This window comes from Grampus griseus (assembly GCF_964374135.1).
Source record: "Grampus griseus genome assembly, chromosome: 3".
Classification (NCBI taxonomy): Eukaryota; Metazoa; Chordata; class Mammalia; order Artiodactyla; family Delphinidae; genus Grampus; species Grampus griseus.
In genome coordinates this window covers 26294907-26319758 of record NC_139019.1, presented here as the reverse complement: position 1 = coordinate 26319758, position 24852 = coordinate 26294907, and the positions used below count along the sequence as shown (strand labels likewise).

The 24852-nt window shown below is 39.5% G+C and overlaps 1 protein-coding gene across 5 annotated transcripts in view; it reads left to right on the top strand.

Moving 5' to 3' along the window:
* Positions 1 to 24852, top strand: part of GOLPH3 (golgi phosphoprotein 3) — a 55096-nt gene that overhangs the window by 10278 nt on the left and 19966 nt on the right. The window lies entirely within an intron of this gene.

Here is a 24852-nt window from a genome sequence, read left to right as displayed (position 1 = left end):
TCCCCCTAGCCTCTGGTAACTCTCATTCCATTCTGCTTTCTCTCTCTGAATTTGACTCTTCTAGATACTTCGTTAAGTAGAATTGTGTATCTGACCTTTTGTGTCTGACTATTTTATTTAGCGTAAGTGTTTTCAGGGTTCATTCAGGTTGTAGCATGTATCAGAATTTCATTCTTTCTTAAGGCTGAATAATATTTCATTATATGTATATACCACAGTTTGTTTATGCATTCAACTATCATGGACATTTTGGTTGTTTCTGCTTTTAAGCTATTGTGAATAAGGCTGCTTTTGAGTCCCTGCTTCAATTCTTTTGGAGATATACCTAGAAGTGGGATTGCTGGATCACATGGTAATTCTGTGTTTAATTTTCTTGAGGAACTACCATACTGTTTTCCACAGTAGCTGCACCATTTTACATTCCCAGCAGCAATGCACAAGGATTGCAATTTCTCCGCATCCTGGCTGTCACTAGCTACTTTCTGGTTTTTTGGGGTTTTTTTTTAATTTATTAAATTTATTTATTTTTGGCTGCATTGGGTCTTCGTTGCTGCACACGGGCTTTCTCTAGTTGTGGTGAGCGTGGGCTACTCTTCATTGCGGTACGCGTGCTTCTCATTGCGGTGGCTTCTCGTTGCGGAGCACAGGCTCTAGGTGCACGGGCTTTAGTAGTTGTGGCACATGGGCTCAGTAGTTGTGGCTCCTGGGCTTAGTAGTTGTGGCACACGGGCTTAGTTGCTCTGCAGCATGTGGGATCTTCCCGGACCAGGGATCGAACCCGTGTCCCCTGCATTGGTAGGTGGCCTCTTAACCACTGCACCACCAGGGAAGTCCCTTTTGCCCATTTTTAAATCAGTTTTTGTTGTTGTTGAGTTTTAGAATTTCTTTATATATTGAGATATTAATTTCTTATCAGGTACAGGCATACCTTGTCTTGTTTTATTGCACTTTGTTAAGTGCTTCACAGATATTGCATTTTTTTTAAAATTGATAGTTTGTGGCAACCCTGCATTGTCAGATGATTTATAGTGTAAACATAAGTTTTATATGCACAGAAAATTTGTGTGACTTGCTTTATTGTGATATTTGCTTTATTTAAGTGGTCTGGAACTGAACCCACAATATCTCTGAGGTATGCCGGTATGTGATTTGCAAATATTTTCTCCCAGTCAGTGGGTTGCCTTTTCGCTCTGTTGATAGTGTCCTTTAATGATGAAGTGTACTTTATTTATTTATTTTTTGCCTGTACTTTTGGTGTCGTATTCAATCATTCATTTCCAAATTCAGTGTCATAAAGCTTTTCTGTTGTTTTCTATAAGTTTTATAGTTTTAATTCTTAATTTGAGGTCTTTGATCGATTATGAGTTAGTTTTTGTGTAGGATATAAGGTAAGGGTCCAAATTCATTCTTTTACATTTGGATATCCAATTTTCTCAGCACCATTTGCTGAGAAGACTGTTCTTTCTCTATTGAATGGTCTTGGCCTCCTTGTCAAAATCATATGATCATACATGTGAGGGTTTATTTCTGGGCTCTCTAATCTATTCCATTGGCCTAATGTCTGTCTTTATGCCAGTACAACATTGTTTTGATTACTGTGGCTTTGTAATAAGTTTTTTTTTTAATTTTTATTTTTTTAATAAATTTTATTTTTGGCTGCATTGGGTCATCGTTGCTGCGTGCGGGCTTTCTCTAGTTGCGGCGAGCGGGGGCTACTCTTCATTGTGGTGCGCGGGCTTCTCATTGCAGTGGCTTCTCTTGTTGTAGAGCGGGGGCTCTAGGTGCGCGGGCTTCAGTAGTTGTGGCTCGTGGGCTCTAGAGCGCCGGCTCAGTAGTTGTGGTACACGGGTTCACTTGTTCTGTGGCATGTGGGATCTTCCTGGACCAGGGCTCGAACCCGTGTCCCCTGCATTGGCAGGCAGATTCTTAACCAGTGCGACACCAGGGAAGTCCCTGTAATAAGTTTTGAAATCAGAAAGTGTGAGTCCTATAACTTTGTTCAAGCTGTAAATTTTTGAAAATGAAACTAGATATTAAAAGAATGATCCGTCTGCCTAAATAGTTAGAGGCCTTGAAAAGAGCTCAGAGGTCTCATTTAGACAGTCCCTTGTAGTCTGTTCACTCTGTTTTTTTTGTCTGTCTGCAGATTTGTACTGGGTTGTAAGTGCCTTTAGGAAATGCAAAAGGAGAGGTCCAGTAACTTATTAATTGGGTTGGCCAAAAAGTTTGTTCAGGTTTTTCTGTAAAATGTTATAGAAAAACCTGAATGAATTTTTTGGCCAACCCAATATTTATAGCTAACCTTTATGCTTCAGTAGGCAGTTGCAAATTTGGTGTTCAGGAGAGATGTCCGGACTGGAAATGGAGATTTGGGAGTTGCATCTTTGCACTAAGATGTTCTGCATTACTTGTCAGAGCCCATACGCTTGCAGCCACACAGGTTGCTAGGTCAGAGTCTACAGCCTTCTCTCTCACCATCCACATCTACTAGGTGACTCAGTTTACATTCTCTGAAGTAATTCTTTGAATTTGTCTCCTCTCCATTCTCAGGGCCACTGCCTTAGTTCAAGTCCTCATTATTCTCCGCAGTGACTATTTAAAATCTTCACCACTCCCTTAAAGTCTCTTGTTTTACTTCTTCCTTGCTCTGAGCCTACAAATAGAGGATTCCCTCATCTGTCTTCCCCTGTCTACCTTTAGCTGCAGCTCTTCTGTTCAGTTGCAGGGTAAGTGGCCTTCTCGTAGGCTGATCGCCTGCTCTCACCCCAGTATGCACTCTGCTTCTTTGGGATTCTTGCTCTTTCAACTCTGTGTCTCCTTTTCCTGCATCCATCCATCTCCTCCAGTAACCACGCACTACCGTTTGAAGCTTTGTCGTGACTTTACTTTCCCCATTTCCTTTGTGGGTATGTTCTGATTATAAACTTTGTTATTAGAAACTCTGCCTTCAGTAGAATTGGTGTTGAAGAGGGTTTGTGTTTTTGTATTTTTTTTTCACTGTTTGGTGGGGAAAGTAGCTCTTCTCTTACCTCCAGATTTCTTTGATCACATTTTGGCAGATGCCTTTGCCTCATCTGTGGAACAGTGGCAGCCTTTTTCTATTCCTCTGCCATTCGGCGGAAATTAAAAAACATCTTAATAGCTGGTTAGAAAAGAGAATTCCTTTGAAGGGAGGAATTCCTTATGTGGGCTCTTGTCTAGATTTCATGAGGAAGGGAAAAGTGACTCTGTCATCAGTGGTAGAGTGGGTAGGAGTGCTCGGTGCTGTGGGGACTGGGGCAAGTGAAGAAGACCTGAAGTTGGGGGTTGTCACCGAAGAGGGATGTTGGAAATGGAAGGGAACACTTTAGGGAGATAAGTTTTGAGCAGGTTTTTTTTTCCTTTCTTTTTTAATTTTTATTTTTGTTGCGTTGGGTCTTCGTTGCTGTGCGCGGGCTTTCTCTAGTTGCAGCGAGCAGGGGCTACTCTTTGTAGCGGTGCGTGGGCTTCTCATTGTGGTGGCTTCTCTTGTTGCAGAGCATGGGCTCTAGGTGCGTGGGCTTCAGTAGTTGTGGCACGTAGGCTCAGTAGTTGTGGCTTACGGGCTCTAGAGCTCAGGCTCAGTAGTTGCGGCGCACGGGCTTAGTTGCTCCATGGCATGTGGGATCTTCCTGGACCAGGGCTTGAACCCGTGTCCCCTGCATTGGCAGGCAGATTCTTAACCACTGCACCACCAGGGAAGCCCCACTGAGCAGAATTTTGAATGAGATGTAGCATGTGACTTGATAGGAAACTAGCATTCTAGACGGGATATATTATGAGAAGATATATATGTGAAAATAGCTAGATGGGAAAGTTATCCTTCTAAAAATGTTATTATTTTACACAGCTGAAGAAGAAAATCTGAGTCGTCTAATAATGAGAACTGAGCTATGAGGGGGATTGTGCGTAGACTAGGGAAAATAAAAAGTCATTCGTCCCTTAGGACCTTTACACATAAGTTGGCAGTGATGTTGGAGGCACTTGGAGGTCTTAGAGATAGCAGGAATAATGTAAACTGGATTTTTGGAACGGCATTTCTTTTAAGTGAAGAGAGGATTGGCAGATGGAAAAGCTAGAGGCAGGAAGGTTTGTAGTAGGCTTGAAGTTACTAGAATTTGTGAAATTTGGTGCCTGGATCTTGGATGAAGAGGGAACGGGACAGATCAGAAAGATAATTATTATAGAAGAATTATTTGGATTTAATTACCATTAAAGCTTAGAGAGGAGAAAAGATGATTGGTTTGAGTTTAAAGAACCAATAGGTAGTAATATTGTCTTAATTATCTTCTTACACAAGTCTATGCTCATTGTTGGAAAATATTTAGAAAATATAGATTACAAAAGAGAAAAATAAAGTCCATAATTCAACTTTTATTCCTTCAACAAACATTTATGGAGCATTTACTATATAGTAGGCACCGTACTAAGGAAGACAGACACATATATAAACACATACAGATAGGTACATATACGTGTAAGTTAGACACTGTGTTACTGTGAAAGAAAATCAGAGGATGCTGTATGAGAATGGGTGTTGAGGGGAGGGCACAGGGAAGAACTTTCGAAGGAAATAATATTTAGGCTGAGACCCAGAGAATGGATAGCTGCCAAATCCAGTGAAGACAGAGTAGTATGTTTCAAGGCCCTGAGGTGATAAAGAGCTTGGTTTGGCTTGAGGAACTGAAAGATGGTTCAAGGCGGGAGTGGAGCGATAGGGAGAAAGACCTGAGATGATGATAGAGTGATAGAGTGCCAGAACACAGAGTCCTTACAAATCAGGTTAAGGATTTTGTGTATTATGCTGAGTGCAGTTGGGGAACCGTTGATGGATTTGGGGAGTGGTATACCCAATCTTTATTTTAAAGAAAAGTTCTGTGTGGAGAACGGATTGAACAAAGGCAAGAAGTGGAAGTTGGCGGTAATATTTTGATATTATATTATTCTTCCAGTCCTATTTTAAACGAGCTTACCTATGTTTATTTTTTTACTAAACAAAAGAAATCTCATTCCAGTACTGTTTTGTAACCCCTTTTCTCTTAATGATACCTAGTGACCACCTTCCCGTGTTAGTAAATAGGATCTTTCCAGTGAGAAATAAGGTGCTCCATTATTTGCGGTGACTGCATGATAGAACATATTATTTGATGTACCCTAATTAGTAGGGGTGTATTATAAATATGGTCATGCTGTGCACCTTCATCCTTTATTTATTTTTCTCTCTAATGGCCTGGAACTCACATTATTACTTTTTTTAGGCGTTCGTGTTTGTATTTGCAGATTCTTCTCTCTAGGGTCTCCCTTTCTCCACCTGGCAGCCATTTCTTACCCATCTCTTGATGCCCAGCTGAAGCTCTTTTTGCCTTATTCTAATCCCCAAGGCACCGTTCGTTGCTCTCATATGCCTTTTCCTCATCGCTGTGTACACCTAGGACAGTGTCTAGAAAGCTGTAGTTGTTTATGCATGTGTGTTAGTCTGCTGGGGTTGCCATAACAAAATACCAACAGAATTAGTTTAAACAGCAGAAAATTCCTTTTCTCACGGTCCTGGAGGCTAGATACTTCCATGGTTGGGTTCTGGTGAGGTACCCTTTGCTGTGTCTTCACATGCCAGAGAGAGACAGCAAAATCTCTCGTGTCTTTTCCTATAAGAGCGCTAATCTCATCTTGGGGCCCCACCTCCATGACCTCATCTCAACCTAATTATGTGCCGAGGCTTTGTTTCCAGATACCGTCATATCAGAGTTAGGGCTTCGCTTCAACATATGAATTTGGGAGGGGGGGTTCCTATTCCGTTCATAGCATGTTTTTGGTAGGAAGGAAGGAATGGATGCCATTTTATTCCTATCAGTATTATGATATTTATCACATTGAATTATAATGATTATTTTTTTCTTTTCATTTTGTGCCTTGTATCTTGGTCATCTTTATCACTTCTGCTTAGCAATGTCTTGGTATTCAATAGGTGTTTATTGAATTAAAATTATATTTTTCTTATTTCAAGAATTTGAAAATTATTTTTTTACTTTATGTACTTTTAAACTTTATGTAACTTAGTGCCTTTGCCTACCAAATGGGATTGTTTTTTTGCTAGGAAAAACAGAGGCAGAGGCCAACATCTAATAAATAAATTGTGTTATGGTGGCTTGATAGAAAACTTAAATGCTTTTATTATTCTATATGCTTTCCAAAATGTCCTCAGCTTGAAATACTGACAATGTAATGTAGAGGTGAAAGTACTGTGTCTAGAGGCACATGAGGCTTGAGGTATAAGTGCTGATTCTGGACTGTGAACATGATTATACTTCTTGATTTATCTGAACTTCAGATTCTTCTAATGTAAAATGATAATACTTTACTGGGTTATTGTGAGACGAGGTGATAATTTACATATGTGAAAATAGTTTTGCAAACTGAAATGTTGCTGTGTTTACTAACTAAAACCTTCATGTTTCCTAGGGAAGAATTAAGAATATGGAATTATAGTTAGGTCTTGTTAATAAGATGCTGTTAAATATACTGTTTAAAACTTTGCTAGGGAGTTCCCTGGCGGTCCAGTGGTTAGGACTCCACACTTTCACTGCCGAGGGCCCCGGTGCAGTCCCTGTTCGGGGAACTAAAATCCCATAAGCCGCGCAGTGTGGCCAAAAAACCCCCCAAACAAACAAACAAACAAAAACTTTGCTAGTATGTGCATTTTTGCCAGAAATCCTTTTAAAAAATTTATTTGCTTGAGAGGAAGTCAGTTTCTGCTCACACTTTTTGTGCTGTCTGCAGTGAACAATGGCAGGCGTGGAAAGAAAAATGAGTAATATTCTCTTCCATTTTCATGGAGGCTGAAAGGAAGCACTTGTAGATCATGCATTAGACAGACCGGACTTGGAAGGCAAGACAGAATGATAGAGCTAGGGCTTTAGAGCTAGGGAGACCAGTTTCAGTTCCAACTTTGCCACTCAATAACTGGCAGGTCCCTTAATTCCCGTGAGACTCAGTTTCATTATCTTGTGAAAATGGAGGAATAAATCCTACTTTACTAGGGCTTCTAAGGATTAGATAATGGTGCTCATTAAATGCTTAGCCCAGTTTTAATTTATAGTAGTACCCAGTGTATGACAAACTTTGTGTGCACATTGGAAGAAAAAAGGATTTGGGGAGGATATGTCCCAAATGTGTTAATAGAAGTTACCCTTGAGGGAGTGGGGGATGGAAGGAAGGGAAGGGAGGAGGTGGGGACTTTAATTTTCCCTCATGCGGTGCTATTGGAAAAACATTTTAAACAAGCAGGAGTGACTGAGATGTCGTAAGAAGACTGTATAAATGAGATAAGAAAAGGCCACTTAGCAATACAACACACTTAAGGAATAGGTAGAAGAGTAACCTTTAAAGGCCTGAACAGGAGCTGCAGCGGAAAACTGCAGCTTGGTGTTGGTGAAGCCAGGGGCCAAGGAGGGAAAGTCAACAGCATTAGCTTTTGTGGACGGTTACTCAAGAGAACTGTAGCTCTTGTTGAGAACTGTATCAGATTGCATGGGTTGGGAAGTGACAGGGAAGTGGTGGAGACTTATTTTTTTGCCTATACTTTCAAGGAGTTTGTGGTGAATGGGAGGAAAATAGGGCCATATTGGCCCTTGACTGTCTCTTTCTCTTGATGGGCAAACCTGAGGATGTTTGAATGTCACTAGAAGATGCCAGCATATATGCGAGAGGTTTAAACTATTTTAGGAGGGCAGGACTTGTGAGCAAAGATACTTCTTGAGGTGGGAGAGAATGGGTAGAAGGATTAGCCTTAGGCAGTTTTCCTGTTGTAACCAGACAAAAGAACGAGTGTGAACTATGAAGTTGAGTTTATTGGTGTGGTTCATTGCTGGAAGTTGAGGTTGTTCCTGTCTGATGGTATTTACTTCCTATGATGTTACCTGCTGAAAATGAGTTGAGTTGAGATTTGAGGGGAATGTGGTTTTGAAACAGCTGCTCTGGAGAGTGGTAAGAGATTTGACTAGGGAAACGTAGAAGGGTTTGCCAGGATGGGCTTAGTTTAAGTTGTACTGAGATTGCAAGACATCTTTTTTCCACCAGCAGTTCAGAAGCACAGGTACAGAAAGGAGAAAGTGGACAGCTGGATTGATCCGTTGGAGTTTTGGTAGGAGAATGCAATGGAGGAAAAATAGTTGAAAATGCCTTCAGGAAATTAGCGGGAGTGTAGTTGAAGTGGTGTGCTGGGGCTTATTTTCCCTCTTGTGGATTTGGGAGCCATGGTAATGGTACTTGCCTCGGAAGGTTGTGGAGGTTTAAATGAACTACTTAGAATAGTAACTGGCACAGATTGAGTGCCCAGTAAATGACTGTTGGGCTGGCTGGAGATGAGCGTGAGAATGGAGGAGACTGATGTGAAGAAGGGAGGGAGGCTTGGGTTTGCAGTCTGCACAAAACTGAGAAAGAATCGTACCTAGATTGAATTTATTACTTGGATTGGGTTCTAACAGAGCAGTTCTTGGTTCAAGACTGGTATCCACGTTCCCAGGGAATAGACTGGTCCTTAGCCTGGAGACAGTGGTGGAATTCATGGTAAAATGCTTGGATGGGAAAAGTAATTACTTTTAACGACCTATAACTGAAAGTTATCTACTATTTACAATTACGGTATAGGCAAGCTGAAGTAGTTTTAGTGGTATCTGTGAGTTTGTCACCAGTAGAAACCAGAGATATTATATCACATTACATTTATTGATATTTAGACATCTTACATTATTGTCTGCTCATCACTATGTTGGAATTATACTTGCCACTAGAATTTGTCGTTTAACGTGCTAATAAAGAAGCACATGAATTGTTATCACAAATTTATTTTTAATATTGTAATACTTTCGATCTGGTTTCCTTTGTAATCCTATGCATTTTATTTTATGCACTCAAAAGGCAGGATAAATACAGTAGTCTCTCAGTATCCGCCAGGCATTGGTTCCGGGACCCCACATCCCAGGGGATACCAAAATCTTCGGCTGATAAAGTCCCTTATATAAAATGCTGTAGTATTTGCATATAACCTACACACATCCGCCTGTATACTCTAAATCATCTCTACATTACTTGTAATACTTAGTGCGATGTAAATGCTATGTAAGTAGTTGTAAATACAACGCAAATAGGGGCAAATGCAAGTTTTGCCTTTTGGAACTTCCTGGGATTTTTTTTCCCCTAATATTTTCAATCTGTGGTTGGTTGGATCCTTGGATGCAGAGGGCTGACTAAACTTAATTTTCTTTTAAGTGCTAAGTTTTAGAATAAGGAGTGAGTTAGTGTCTTAGTTACTTCCATTGAGGTGTGGGCTTTTTCTTTTTTAAAACTATTACTTGTAGGTTTTTTTTTTAAATTTATTTATTTAATTTATTTATTTTTGGCTGCGTTGGGTCTTTGTTGCTACGCGCAGGCTTTCTCTAGTTGCGGAGAGCGGGGGCTACTCTTCGTTGTGGTGCACAGTCTTCTCACTGTGGTGGCTTCTCTTGTTGCGGAGCACAGGCTCTAGGTGTGCAGGCTTCAGTAGTTGTGGCCCGAGGGCTCAGTAGTTGTGGCTCGCGGGATCTAGAGCGCAGGCTCAGTAGCTGTGGCCCATGGGCTTTGTTGCTCCGTGGTATGTGGGATCTTCCTGGACCAGGGCTCGAACCTATGTCCTCTGCACTGGCAGGCGGATTCTTAACCATTGCGCCACCAAGGAAGCCCCTACTTGTAGTTTTTTAATATATTCATTGTGTTTCAGTCACTTGTATTAATTATTCTTTTTTATGTTCAAGTTGTCCCACCTTTGGCTTACGGGAATTCTTTTCTTTTGACTTTAGTGTTCTTTTGATTTGATTTACTAACCTTTGATAACTTCTTGCTTTCTGGTCAACACGAAAATGCCCCAGGCTCGTTTTGTACATATCCTGTTTCAGACCTGGGATCAGTCTTCAAGGAATTCTAGATATTTTTCAGTGGGGAGTGAACCACAGTCTGGGTACTGGGTGTCCTCAGTGTTATTGGGATGTCATTGCTTCTAGGACTTTTCAGTACACAGAGATAGAATATATTTTCTTCAGGGGATAGAGCTAGCATTTTGCGGGGAGGGAAAATCAGTTTACATGGTTTTTGATTAAAATTTAACATTATGGCTTTTTATTTCACTTACTGAATTTTATACTTGTATCTTTTTCTCTTAATTGAAAATCTTGGTTCCTAAAATATTAACTTATTTGCGTTGGCTTACTACATGTATTTAAATAGTTTCAAAATAATAATAATGTCAGTATTACTACGAATTGACTATTGAGTTCAGCCTAAAATTTCTTTGCAGTACTTTACTAGGATGTACAGTTAAAATACTGCATTCTAAAGGCAGTTAAAATAGTTAATATTTCTTTGTGGTTGTATCACTAATTAGTATACAGTTAGATTAGTTCATTTGTTTTCACTCTTTAAAAATGTTTTTTCTGTTTTGACTATGTACAACTATATAACAACTTAGAAGTCTCATTTCCGTCATCCCTTCTACCTCATTCCTTCCTCCTCCTATTGGTCATTTTTAAAACTTAGTTTGGGGTTTGTCTTTCCAGTGTTTTCGTAGCAAAATTATATGTATTCATTCTTGCCCCTCCTTCATATACAAAAGGTAGCCTACCATATGTGCTGTTTGCATCTCTCTTTTTATATATTATAGCTTGAAGATTATTCCACATCATTATATAGAGATGTTTTATGGCTCCATAGTATTCCATTATGTTAATATATCTTCACATATTCATTGTTTTTATTGATGTTTTTATGGGTTATTTCCAAGCTTTTACTGCTTCAGATAATGTCACACTTAATAACCATATGCATATATTGTTTCATATTTACAGGGATGTATTTTCAGAGTAGATTCCTAGAAGTAGGATTGTCAAGTTAAAGGGTACATGTGATTTTTCTTGATTTCTGTCAGGGGTGGTATCATTTTTGCATTCTTATCATAGTGTATTGGCCTCATCTTTGTCAACAGAATGTGGTATCAGATTTTTGGATTTTTGCCAGTCTTATTAGGTAAGCATTGTTTCATGTAGTTGTTATTTTATTATTATTATTATTATTTTTTGTGGTATGTGGGCCTCTCACTGTTGTGGCCTCTCCCGTTGCGGAGCACAGGCTCCGGACGCGCAGGCTCAGCGGCCATGGCTCGGGCCCAGCCGCTCCACGGCATGTGGGATCTTCCTGGACCGGGTCACGGACCCGTGTCCCCTGCATCGGCAGGCGGACTCTCAACTACTGCGCCACCAGGGAAGCCCTAGTTTTTAAAATTGTGGTAAAATCTACATAACAAAATTCACTGTTTTAACCATTTTTAAGTTTATAGTTCAGTGACATTAAGGACATTGTCTTATTGTGCAACCATTACCACTATTCATCTCCAGAACTACTACATCATCCCATACTGAAACTCTGTACCCATTAAACGACGACTCCCTGCTCCCCCTCCCACCTGCCCCGGGCAACTACGATTCTACTTTCTGTCTATGAATTTTACTCTTCTAGGTACCTCATATAAGTGAAATCATACGGTGTTTGCCTTTTTGATTGGCTTATTTCACTTAGCAGACCTGGTTCATCAGTGTTGTAGCATGTGTCAGAATTTCCTTTCTTTTAAAGCTGAATAATATTCTGTAGTATGTATTTGTTTATCCATTCATCTATTGATGGACACTTTTTTTTTTGCCCATTTTTGAATTGGGTTTTTTTTTTTCTTATGTTACTTAAATGTGTGTTGTTATGCATGATACAAAGCATCTTTTCATATGTTTGAGTCATTTTCATTTCTTTTGTGAATTTACTGTTCATATCTTTGCCTTTAAAAAATTGAGTATTGATCTTATTTTCCTATAATTTTTAAGAACTAATTGTGTATTTGTGATGTTATAAATATATTTTCCTACATTTTCATTTGTTTTTTTTACTTTGCTTATGCTTTTTGCCATGCATACTTAAAAAAAACTTGTTGTATAGTGTAGTTTATCAGTCTGTATTTCTTCTAGATTTTGAGTAATAGCTGGGAAGTTTTTGTTTTTTCCTCCACTCCCAGTTTATGAAGGTATTCACTCCTATTTTCTTCTAGTACTTACACTGTCTGATTTTCCATTTCAATCTCTGATCCATTTGGAGTTAATTTTGGTGTATAATATGAAGTATGGATCCGGTTTTGTTTTTCTAAATGGCTATCCAGTTGTCCTAATACTAATGATTAAACTGTCCATCTTTCCCTCTCATGCTGATTATGTCTTCTTTGGAGAAATGTCTATTCAGGTTCTTTGCCCATTTTTTAGTTGGATTTTTTTTTTTTTTTTTGCTGTTGAGTCGTATGAGTTCTTTATATGTTTTGGATATTAACCCCTTATCAGATATATGATTTGAGATAACACCTTCATCATATACTGGATTTCAATGTACTCTTGAGTTTATTTCTAGATTTTATTTTCTTGGTCTGTTTGTTCATGTGCCAGTATCACAACATTTATCTAGAGGCTCTTGGTAAATCCCATAAATTCTGATATGTTGTATTTCCATGTTTGTTTGTCTCAGGAAATTTTTTCTCATTTTGTTTCTTTGATCAGTTTAATATTTAAGAAGATCTCGGTGTAACATGAAAACTGGAAAATTTTCTTGTTCTCTTCTACATTATGTATAATAGTGCCAAACATCAGTTTTCAGGAACCCCATTATAAATGTTTGTTTATCCTGAGATATGTTAACTTTATTCTTCAGACACTTCTTTATATTGCTATTAAGCAGTTTTAAAAATACCCTTGATGATTGACTTGCAGATGCTTTTTCGGAAATTAAAATAGATCATATATCCTGTTTTTCCCAAAGCCACATACTTACCCCCTTAGGGAATTCTTAACTGATTAGAATCATACTTGTAGAATGCTTGAAGTCTGTCTGTCTCATTGTGTAGAGGAGAAAATGGAGACTCAGAGAGGATATTAAATGACCTGCTTAAAATCCCCTAACAAGTCTTCCTTGTGGCTGTGGCCAGTATTCAGGTTTCTCAACATGTGGTCCATATTCGTTCTTCTTACATCTCAGTGACACTCTGTGTGTGAAGATTTTTATTACCTAATTCAATTTCTTGTTTTAGGTTTATTCCCATTTTATATTTCTTCTTGAGGTGGTTTTGGTAATTGGTGTTTTTCCAGCAATTCGAACATTTTGTCTAAATTGTCTGATTTATTGGCATAAAGTTTATAGTATTGCCTTATAGTCCTTTAAATTTCTGTAGGATTGGAAGTGATGTCCCTACTGTATTTTCATTTTGGTACCTTTGTGTATCTCTCTTCCCTCTCCTTTCTTCCTCCCCTCTACTCCTGTTTTAACCTTGATCTTTTTAAAGAAGCAACCTGGCTTCATTGACTTTTTCCTTCTTCTATTTTTCTGTTTTGCATTTCATTGGTTTCCATGCTGATCTTTATTATTACCTTCCCTTTGATTGCTTTGGATTTAGTTTGCTCTTTTTCTAGTTTCTTTTTTTTTTAATAAATTAATTTATTTATGGCAGTGTTGGGTCTTCGTTGCTGTGCGGGGGCTTTCTCTAGTAACAGTGAGCAGGGGCTACTCTTCGTTGCAGTGCACGGGCTTCTCATTGTTGTGGCTTCTCTTTGTTGCAGAGCACGGGCTCTAGGCACGCGGGCTTAAGTAGTTGTGGCATGAGGGCTCAGTAGTTGTGGCTCACGGGCTCTAGAGCACAGGCTCAGTAGTTGTGGTGTGCGGGCTTAGTGGCTCTGCGGCACATGGGATCTTCCCGGACCAGGGCTCGAACCCGTGTCCCCTGCATCGGCAGGCGGATTCTTAACCACTGCGCCACCAAGGAAGTCCCCTTTTTCTAGTTTCTTAAGGTGGAAGATAAGTTTGTTGACTTGAGATCTTTCTTCTTCTGTAATATAGATTTTTTTTTGTGGTACGCGGGCCTCTCACTGCTGTGGCCTCCCCCGTTGAGGAGCACAGGCTCTGGACGCGCAGGCTCAGCGGCCATGGCTCACGGGCCCAGCCGCTCCGCGGCATGTAGGATCTTCCCAGACCGGGGCACGAACTCGTGTCCCCTGCATTGGCAAGTGGACTCTCAACCACTGCGCCACCAGGGAAGCCCGATGTAGATATTTAATAAAGCTAAATTTCTAAACACTGCTTTAGAAATTTCTAAACACTGCTTTAGCTGCATCCCATAGATTTTTATATTTTGTGTTTTTATTCTCATTCAGTTCAAAATACTGCTTCCTAACTTCTTTTGTGATTTCTTTGACCCATGGATTATGTAGAAGTGACAGATTGATTCTCACATGGAGATTTCCCGTATTTTATTCTGTTGATTTCTAATTTAATTCTCTTGGAGTAAAACATTTTCTATGATTTCACTCCTTTTAAATTCACTGTTTTATGGGCAGTCATATGGGGTATCTTAGAAAATAATTCAAGTGTGCTTGAAAATAATGTGTATTTTGATGTTCTTGGTTGGAGCATTCTATAAATGTCACTTAAGTCAAATTGGTTGATACTGTTCAGTTCTGTATCTTTGGTGTTTTCTCTCTAGTTGTATCAGTTATCAGTGTAGTCTTCAATTACTATTACTGTATTGTCTAGTTCTCCTTTTCGTTGTCAGTTTTTGCTTCACGTATTTTGGGATTCTTTTGTTAGGTGTGTATATGTATAGGGGTTAAATCTTCCTGATGGTTAACTTCATTATCATTATGAAATATTCCCCTTTGTCGCTCTTAATTTTCCTTACTCTGAAGTCTGCTTTGTCTCATGTTAAAATATCTATTCCAGTTTCTTTTGATTAGTGTTTCCATGATTTTTTTAAAAATTCATTCTTTTAAACCTGTTTGTGTCTTTGAATCTAAACTGTCTCTTATAGACAGCATAGGCATGGTTAGATCTTTTATCCAGTCTTGGAAACTTTACCTTTGGAGTATTTGATCTAGTCACATTTAATGTGATTATTGATAGAGTTGGATTTACACCAGCCACTGTGCCCTTTGCTTTCTATGTCAAATGTCCTTTTTGTCTCTCTGTTCTGCTCTTACTACCTTCTTTTGTGTTAAATAGAAAATTAAAGTTATACTATTTAAATTTCCTTCCTCCTCCCTTTTTCCCTCCTTCCTTCCCTCCCTCCCTACATACCTATATCCATTTGAGTTTTTTCCTTAGTAGTTGCTCTGTGGATTACAATGTGCATCTTTATCTTACTCTTCTTTAAAGTAATACTCAATTACAGCAAAATACAGAAACTTTGTTCCAATATATCTTCATTTACTACCCCCCCTTGTGCATTATTGTCAGAAATATGTTTATGTGTTATAACCCAAACAATACTGTTTTATACTTACTGTTTTATGCAATCTTTTGCTTTTAAATGAGTTTTTAAAAGCAAAAAGAGAAAATACATAGTCTTCCCTGTTTATTTACCTTTGTATCTATCTTTACTTCATATGGATTTGAAATACTGTCTGATGTTACTTACTTTCAATTAGCAGGACTTGTAAGGCAGACCTGCTAGCAACAAATTCAGCCTTTGTTTATCTGTGAATGTCTTTGCTTCACCTTCACTTCTGAAGGGTAATACTGCTGGGTATAGATTCTTGTTTGATAGTTTGCTTCTTTCAGCACTTTGAGTATGTTATCCTAATGCCTCCTGGTCTCCAGTATTTCTAGTGAGAGGTTATCTGGTAATTGTATTGTTCCTTTATATGTGGTAAGTTGTTTTCTCTTGCTGCTTTCAATATATATTCTCTTTGTTTATGTAACAGTTTGACTGTGATGCATCTAGGTATGGTGATCTCTCTGTGTTTATCCAGCTTGGAGTTTATTGAACATCTGGATCTTAGATGAATATTTTTCACCAGATTTGTTTTCAGTTGTTATTTTTTCTGCCTTCTCTTTTTGAGACTCCTGTAACTGCTGGGAGGCTTGCTTGAAAATTTTAGTCTCTGAGGCTTTCCTTATTTTCTTCATTCTTTTTTCCTTTTGTTCTTTAAATTCAAATTCAAGTTCATTGATTCTTTCTCTCTCATCTCAGATCTACTGTTGAGCTCCTCTAGTAAACTTTTCATTTCAGTTGTACTTAAAAAAAAAAAAAAAAGTTTATTTATTTATTTTTGACTGCGTCAGGTCTTAGTCAGGTCTTAGTTGCAGCACGTGGGATCTTTTGTTGTGGCACATGGGCTTCTCTCTAGTTGTGGTGTGTGCGGGCTCAGTAGTTGTGGCATGGGCTTAGTTGCCCTGAGGCATGTGGAATCTTAGCTCCCTGACCAGGGATGGAACCCACGTCCCCTGCCTTGGAAGGTGGGTTCCCACCCACTTGATCACCAGGGAAGTCCCTCAGTCATACTTTTTTGTTGTTGTTGTTGTTGGTACGCAGGCCTCTCACTGTTGTGTCCTCTCCCGTTGCGGAGCACAGGCTCCGGACGCTCAGGCTCAGCGGCCATGGCTCACGGGTCCAGCCGCTCCGCAGCATGTGGGATCTTCCCGGACCGGGACACGAACCCGTGTCCCCTGCATCGGCAGGCGGACTCTCAACCACTGCGCCACCAGGGAAGCCCAGTCATACTTTTTAACTAAAGAATTTCCATCTCTTTACTGAGATTCTGTATTTGATGAATCATTATTTTTCTTAATGAGTCATTGTCATTCTTTCCTTTAAGTCTTTAAATATAGTTTCCTTTAGTTCTTTACCCGTTATTTGATAGAATGTCCCTCAGTTTGAATTTGTTTGATATATAAATGATTATTAATGTGGTCTTAATGCATGTGTGTTTTCTGTCTTTTAAGGTTGGGGCTGTCAGGGTTTCATTTGGATGAGATTAATTGGAATGTGGCACTTAAAGTATAAGTGGTATTTGATAATTGCAAATCCTAATTTGTTCTTTGACAAATTGGTTAGTTGGGTTGATGGGACTGCTGTTTGTTTTCTCTTAAGCAGCTGCCCTTATTGTCATAATCACACTTACTGGTTTTCTAACAGCAACTAAAGGTTACATTTATGCAAATTTGAATTTCTTGGCCACACATAATATTTTTTAGCTTGTGATGAATATTTTAGTTATAGATTCTATACTTGAATTACAAAAACCTTTGCCAGATACCACTGATTTATTATTTCATTAAAGTCCTTCTGGCATTACTAAAAGTCAGTTGCTTGCAAGAACAGAAATCTCCTCCAAGTAGCCTAAGAAAAGGAGACATAGGTGAATCTCATGGAAATAAGGTTTAGGAGTACAGCCCAAAGATACAGGAATGCTTCTGTTGTTAGGATGCCATTCTCTGTGTGTGTCTGTGTGTTCCCTGTGTGTATGTCTTGGTCTGTCTCACATTGTGTGTTCTCTCATTTCTGCTCTCCATATCTCTTGTATATCTTTCTGTTTATCATTGTTCTCTGGTTGCATTTGTGCAAAATAGCCAGTGGCTTCTGAATCTACATAACCAATTACATCTCCAGTGCCCATGCGCATGTAACTGATCCAGCCTCTGTGGGCCAAGTTCAGATTCCCAGGAGGAAAACTTTAATGTGCACATCCTGGTCCAGTTAGATGTGGCAGAGTACAGTCATCTCTTTCTGTAAAATCTGTAGTTGAGGACAAGTTTTCTAAAAGGGGGATGTGAGCCAAGAGTGGCCTCAGTTAGTACAAATTTTGGATTGAGTTTGGTAGTAAATCCCAAATGTTTTTGGAAAACTGGTATTTTCTTTTGCTGAGGAAAGTCTATGTAGAAAGCCATTTCTGAAACATTGGTCACAACAGAATTCAACATTATAGGTTGTTTTTAGTGATTTCATTTTGAAATATTTTGTGCATAAAAACAGAAACATAGCTGGTAAAATATGAAAACTCCTCTGTGTACCTTGTACATACATTGACACCTAGTAATTATTTTGAATTGTTAGGTGTTTGTAGTTTCAAAATCTGGACTCTTTAGGCCTGTTCTGTATGACCTCCCAATTCTGGTTTACTTTGTAGTTCTTTCCTTTCCTTTTCCTTTTCTTTTTTCCTTTTCCCCTCCTTCCCTCCCTTCCTTCCTTTTTTTCTTTCTTTCTTTGGGTATATATTTATTTACTTTTTTTGGAAATATGGTTGATGCACAATATTATGTTAGTTTTAAGTGTACTACGTAGTGATTTGACATTTTCATATATTATGAAATGATCACCACCTGAGTCTAGTAACCATCTGTCCCCATACAAAATTATTACAATATTACTGACCATATTTCTTATGCTGTATATTATTTATTTAATAAATTTAGGTTTGTATCTCTTATGCCCTTCACCTATTTTGTTCCCATCCCCTTCCCCTCCAGCAACCACGTGTTTGTTTTCTGTGTGAGTCTGTTTTCATTTTATTTTGTTTGTCTTATCTTTAGATTCCACATATAACTGAGATTATGTGGTTTTTGTGTTTCTCTGTTTGACCTGTTTCACTTAGTGTAATACCCTCCAAGACCATCCATGTTGCTGCAGATGGCAAAATTTCATTCTTTTTTATGGCTGCGTAGTATTCCACTTTATATATATATATATATATATGCAGTAATATAATAAAGAAAGACAAAATACTAGAAGTAGTAGAAACTTTCAGTGATATATATATCACATTTTCTTCATCCATTCATCTGTTGGTAGACACTTAGGTTGCTTCCATATCTTAGCAATTGTAAGTAGTGGTTCTGTGAACATTGGTGTGCATATATATCTTTTTGAATTAGTGTTTCTTTTTTCTGCAAGTAAATATACAGAAGTGAAATTGCCTGATCATACGGCAGTTCCATTTTTAATTTTTTGAGGAACCTCCGTACTGTTTTCCTTAGTGACTCCTACAATTTACAGTCCCACCAACAGTGCACGAGGGTTCCCTTTTCTCCACTTCCTTGCCAACACTTATTATTTCTCGTCTTCTTGATGATAGCCATTCTGGCAGGTGTGAGATGGTATATCTCATTGTGGTTTTGATTTGCATTTCCCTGTTGATTAGTGATGTCGATTATGTCTTCATGAGTCTGTTGGCCCTCTGTATGTTTTCCTTGGAAAAAATGTTTACACAGGTCTTCTGCCCACTTTTTTTTTTTCTTTTTTCCAGTACGAGGGCCTCTCACTGTTGTGGCCTCTCCCGTTGCGGAGCACAGGCTCCGAACGCGCAGGCTCAGCGGCCATGGCTCACGGGCCCAGCTGCTCCGTGGCATGTGGGATCTTCCCGGACCGGGGCACGGAGCCGTGTCCCCTGCATCGGCAGGCGGACTCTCAACCACTGCGCCACCAGGGAAGCCCCCTGCCCACTTTTTAATTGGGTTGTTTCTCGTTGTTTTGATGTTGACTTGTATAAATTCTTTGTATATTTTGGATATTAACTTCTTATCAGATATATCATTTGCAAATATATCCCATATAAGTAGGCTGTCTTTTTTTTTTAATAAGTAAAGCACCTTTGTTTTAGATTTTATTTTTGGCTGTGTTGGGTCTTCGTTGCTGTGTGCGGGCTTTCTCTAGTTGTGGCAAGCAGGGGCTACTCTTCGTTGCAGTGCGTGGGCTTCTCATTGCGGTGGCTTATCTTGTTGCGGAGCATGGCCTCTAGGCCTGCGGGCTTCAGTAGTTGCAGCACACGGGCTCAGTAGTTGCAGCATGTGGACCCTAGAGCGCACAGTCTTCAGTAGTTGTGGGTTTTATATGTTAATACAGAAGGGTTTTATGTATTAATACATATAAACATTCTCTATGCATATATGTTTATATAATTTCAAATTAGGGTCATACCTTATATATACTATTTTGTACCTGTTTTTCATGTTTTATTTATATATATATCATGTTCTGTATTTTTTATTCTGTGCTTACATTTTATTTTTTATATGAGTGTGTGTGTTTATGTTCTAGGAAGGAAAATCACATAATACTTTTGGTTGTATACCTCTTATGATACTTGTACACTATGTTTTAAATATTTTATTGCAGGTGGCCAGGCTTTCGAGTTCAGTCTTAAACAACAAACGTCCTCTGGTTAAATATTCTGGAGCTCGTAACCTGAATGATGAGAACTCAGTGTTTGCATATTTAGGGGCCCAGTGAGCATTTCCCTTTTCCCCTATTCAGGTTGAGCCACTTGAGAAGAAAAGGGAATCAGGCAAATAGAGATCCAAATAAATGTTATCTTATCACTGAGAAAAAGTTGTGTTGGAGGTTGTTGCTTAGATCTGCAGCAACATCAGATTTCATGTATGTAGTCTCTGTCCCCTAAGTTTAGATCTTGGAACTGCCCACTGAGGGAAGGATTGTGTCTGCAGAGCTTGTCCCTCGTATCGTTGCCTCATTCGTTACTGTACCATTCATTCCTTCTACTTAGCTCCTTGCTTCGGAGTGGCATACTATATGATAAAGGTCATTTATCCCAGTTTAAGTTACAAGCTTCTCTTGAGGTCTGCCTAAAGGTTGGCCATTTGTCTAGTGTCTGATGCTGAGTATTACCAACAACGTAAGATTGATTGGAGCATTCTGTAGTCAGTTTAGTTGGCTCTCCATTGGGAAAGTCTCCACCTACCTGGTTATTATTAGTTGTTGTTATTAAAGTAGATTGTTGGTGAAAGGTAAGTAGAGGTGCTTTGCATTAGTTTCCAGGGCCTTCTGAGTCCCTGTCTCTTGTGTTCTGTTCTTGGTTTTGTTGGAGGCTTGTGAGCTGCACATGGTATGACTTTTGAATGTTCCTGTTTTGATTTTCTAGCAGCGCAACTCACCAGGAAAACCGTATTAGGGTCTTAATGCACCCGTTTATTCTTGCATGTTTCCCCTTGTTTTGGACCCATGAACCTAATGAAATCATGTTTCTCTGGATTCTGTGAGGGCAGTGTATGATCCACCTCTATTTGGCATATCTCTGCCTCTCCCATTCTATTTTAGGAATAGGAGCTGGTTCTGATCATAATCTTGAACTTGTAGGGCCCCAAAATAGTTTTTTTTTTGGTGGTTGTCCAGCCTCCATCAGGACCCAGCTGAGTCTTCTACAGTGAGTGGGGGACATCCTCAAGATCCTGTGGCTACTGGTATTCCCAGCACAGTGCTGCTTCTTCATCAGTAAGTTGATTGCCTGGCCAGTGGTTCTCCCTTGGTGTGACCCTGAACTTTGAGCACTAGTACCCTGTCCTTGGACTAACCTGGGATATGAAGCTATTTCCTCCATCACTGGTGGTAGAATCTAATACCCATTGGGGGATCTGAAATGATTATTGGCTTCCAAGCACAAGAGCTGTGCAGTGTCACTGAATACATAGTCATAATTTGTTATAATGATCATCATTGCTATTTCTTTCTTTCTTTTTTCGGCCTTGCTGTGCAGCTTGTGGGATCCTAGTTCCCAGACCAGGGCTTGAACCCAGGCCCACGGCAGTGAAGGCACCGAGTCTTAACCATTGGACTGCCAGGGAATTCCCCATCAGTGCTATTTCTTTACTCTCTCACAGTATGGTTGCACACGTAGCTAGTTGTGCTTTTGAACCAAATCGTAAACTGCTTGATACTGTCAGGTCTTCCTCACCTATTTTAACCATCTTTTTAAATGTGGCTGGCTTGCCTTTTTCACAGATAGGGTATAAGATTTTTACTGGGGCATAAACACATTCATGCCCTGAATATATAACCATCCTGTTTAGACTGCAGCTTCTTGAAATTGTTTCAGGGAGTAGTGGTTTATCTGAGGACAAAATCCTCTGGGCAGTGTGGTTGTTACTGACCTGCTCTTATAAAATCTTTTCCACTGAGAAGTCAGGTGGATTGATGGCATGCCTGGGTCTGGATGTTCAGTCACCCAATCTTGTACCAGGTTTCAAGATGCCCAGTAACTGACATGCTAGGCTCTAGTTCATCATTACACAGCTGGGCACCTGTGAGGCCTATGCCACCTGTCTCTTCCCTCTTCCATGGGTTAAGTTTAGCTCAGTAGTTACAATACCATATTTCCTTTAATCTAAGGTACCATCTATTTTAAAATGCATCCCAATATCAGAGATAAAACTTTTTCCCTCAGTTTTATTGAGAGGTAATTGACATACATCACTATATAAATTTAAAGTGTACAGCATGATTTGGTTTACATATGCAGGCATACTTTATCGTGCTTCACAGATATTGTATGTTTTACAAATTGAAGGTTTGTGGCAATGCTGCGTAGGCAGATGATGGTTAGCATTTTTTAGCAATAAGGTATTTTTAAATAAAGGTATATACTTTTTTTAAGACATGCTATTGCACACTTAATAGACTACAGTATAGTTTGAATATAACTTTTATATACACTAGGAAACCAAAACATTTGTGTTACTTGCTTTATTGTGATATTGGCTTTCTCGTGGTAGTCTGGAACCAAACCCATGTTATCTCCGAGGCATGCCTGTATCATGAAATGATTACCACAGTAGGTTTAGCATCCGTTATCTCATGGAGATACTAAACTTCTAAAATATATGTTTGGGGATCGATGAGATCTAGTTTTAAGGTTAACACTAGAGATTAAAAGATGTAAGGGCTCTTTAGCACTTGACAAGGCCTAAGCTGGTGCTCTGGCTTCTTAGTAGTTCTGCTCACATGTGTTGTGACATGGATTCACTGCAGAATCTTGCTGGCCTAGGTCATGACCAGATTCACTTGATGCTTTTCCAACATACTGCTTTCCCTCTAATAGACATAATTCTTAAGGATGGCGTTGTCATTTTATCCAGTAATACCATAAAATCTTTTAATTTAACACTGCCCTTTTTAGTACCCTTTCTCCCCCGCCTCCTACCTCCTGCAACTTGCTTAATTCCTGATCCTACTTTTATGATGCAGATTTTAGCAGGTGTCATCAACATGCTGGACTGTTCTGTTGCTTGGTATGGCTTTTTTGTTTTGTTTTTAATTAATTTATTTGTTTTTGGCTGTGTTGGGTCTTTGTTGCTGCACTCGGGCTTTCTCTAGTTGCGACGAGCGGGGGCTACTCTTCCTTGTGGTGCGCGGGCTTCTCGTTGTGATGGCTTCTCTTGTTGCAGAGCGCGGGCTCTAGGAGCGCAGGCTTCAGTAGTTGTAGCTCGTGAGCTCTAGAGCGCAGGCTCAGTAGTTGTGGCGCACAGGCTTCGTTGCTCCGCTGCGTGTGGGATCTTCCTGGACCAGGGCTCGAACCCGTGTCCCCTGCATTGGCAGGTGGATTCTTAACCACTGCGCCACCAGGGAAGCCCCTTGGTGTGGCTTTGATGGCCATTTATTTTTGGAATATTGCTCATGTGTCCCAGAAACTTTGCTACAGAACTGTCCGTGCCCATTTGTCTATTTTCCCACATGAAATCAATTCTGTTTAAGCATCTGTCTTTTTATGTTAATGCCCAAAAGCCGTTTATTAAATGTAAATCTTTGAAGTCTGTTATTAAAGACTCCATTTTGCTAACATCTCTGGGTTGCCATTACTCTGAGAGCAATTGAGGCTGAGGTGTATTTCGTTCTCTGCTAGCAAATGTAAGCTTCTAATGAGTACTGTTCATCTGAAATTTCCAGGCTGCAGAGACAGGGCATGGTCCTGTCTACATCCATCACTGTTTTATGAGGTGTACTCTATTGTTTATAGTTTTTAGAGGCTCACCTAGGAACTCCGTCTGTATGTCCAGGCCAATTGAAGCCCGATAGCTGTAACTTTGATTTTATGTGAATCCATTCCTAGGCTTCCTAGGGCTTTAATTGTTTTGGATGGATACAGAAGCCATCGATTGTACCTGATGTCTGTAAGTTATTGGTCTTATTAACCACTTAGCTAATATCTGGCAGTCTTAGTTTAATCAGATCTCTAACACTTAAGTTTAAAAGGATTCCCTCAAATCTAGTCAGTGTTTGCTTTCCCTGCCTCACATTTAAATCTCCCTCTTTGAATTGATATTTTTATCTCGTGTCTCCCTTCATCCAGATTTTTATTTTCCCAAAGCCTTCATTCTCAGAAGTGGTAGCTTTGTCATTTAAGTCCTTGTGTCAGTGGTGAAGTCCCATGGACCCTGATGGTCAGTCATCTTCTTAAATACAAGCTGACCACCATGACCTGGCAATGTACCAAGACTGACCTCAAGAAAGTACCGAAACCAAGGGTCTAGGCCTCCCTATTCCTGGTCCTCCATTCTTCAAAGAATCCATTGACCTGTTCTCCCTCCCATCAAAATTATATGTTACCTTGTTCTGAGCCTTAACCAGAACCAGTTATCGCTTCTGTTTTCTCTTCAGAGTTGGGCACTTTAATAGCTGGCAACTCTGCTGGCACAGTTCATGGCTTCATAATTTGGACAGTCCCAGTTATTAGCTCCCAAAGAGTGCCCTGACTTTATCTGGTGATGCCTGTTTCACTTGAGAATTCCCAGATCCCTGGCTGTCTATCAGTCTCATTCTGTCTGGCTGTTTTTCCACCTTGGACGTTGCCCTTAAATTTCTCTTGGTGGGGTGGGGGAATCCGATCGCTTTACAGTTTGTTATTCAGAACTGTAGGCATGGCCCCGTATGTAAATTTTCTGATACATTCTTCCAAGTTTAACCTTGTATTTTTATTGCAAACAGCATTGAACGATGTTCTAATTCTCCATGAGGCTACATTGGGCTAGATTATTTTTCCTGAGCTTCTTAATTTGCCCACGTATACTAGTAATAAACGACTATAATCTAAGGTTAACTGAGTGGGTGAGCCCTGTTGCCTGCAATCTGAAAGAGCCTAATTAGCACATAACTTAGTGAGTTCCAAAGTTATTTGTTGTTTATCTACATGTAAGGAAAGTGGTGAAAAGACAGTAAATCCCTGAAAA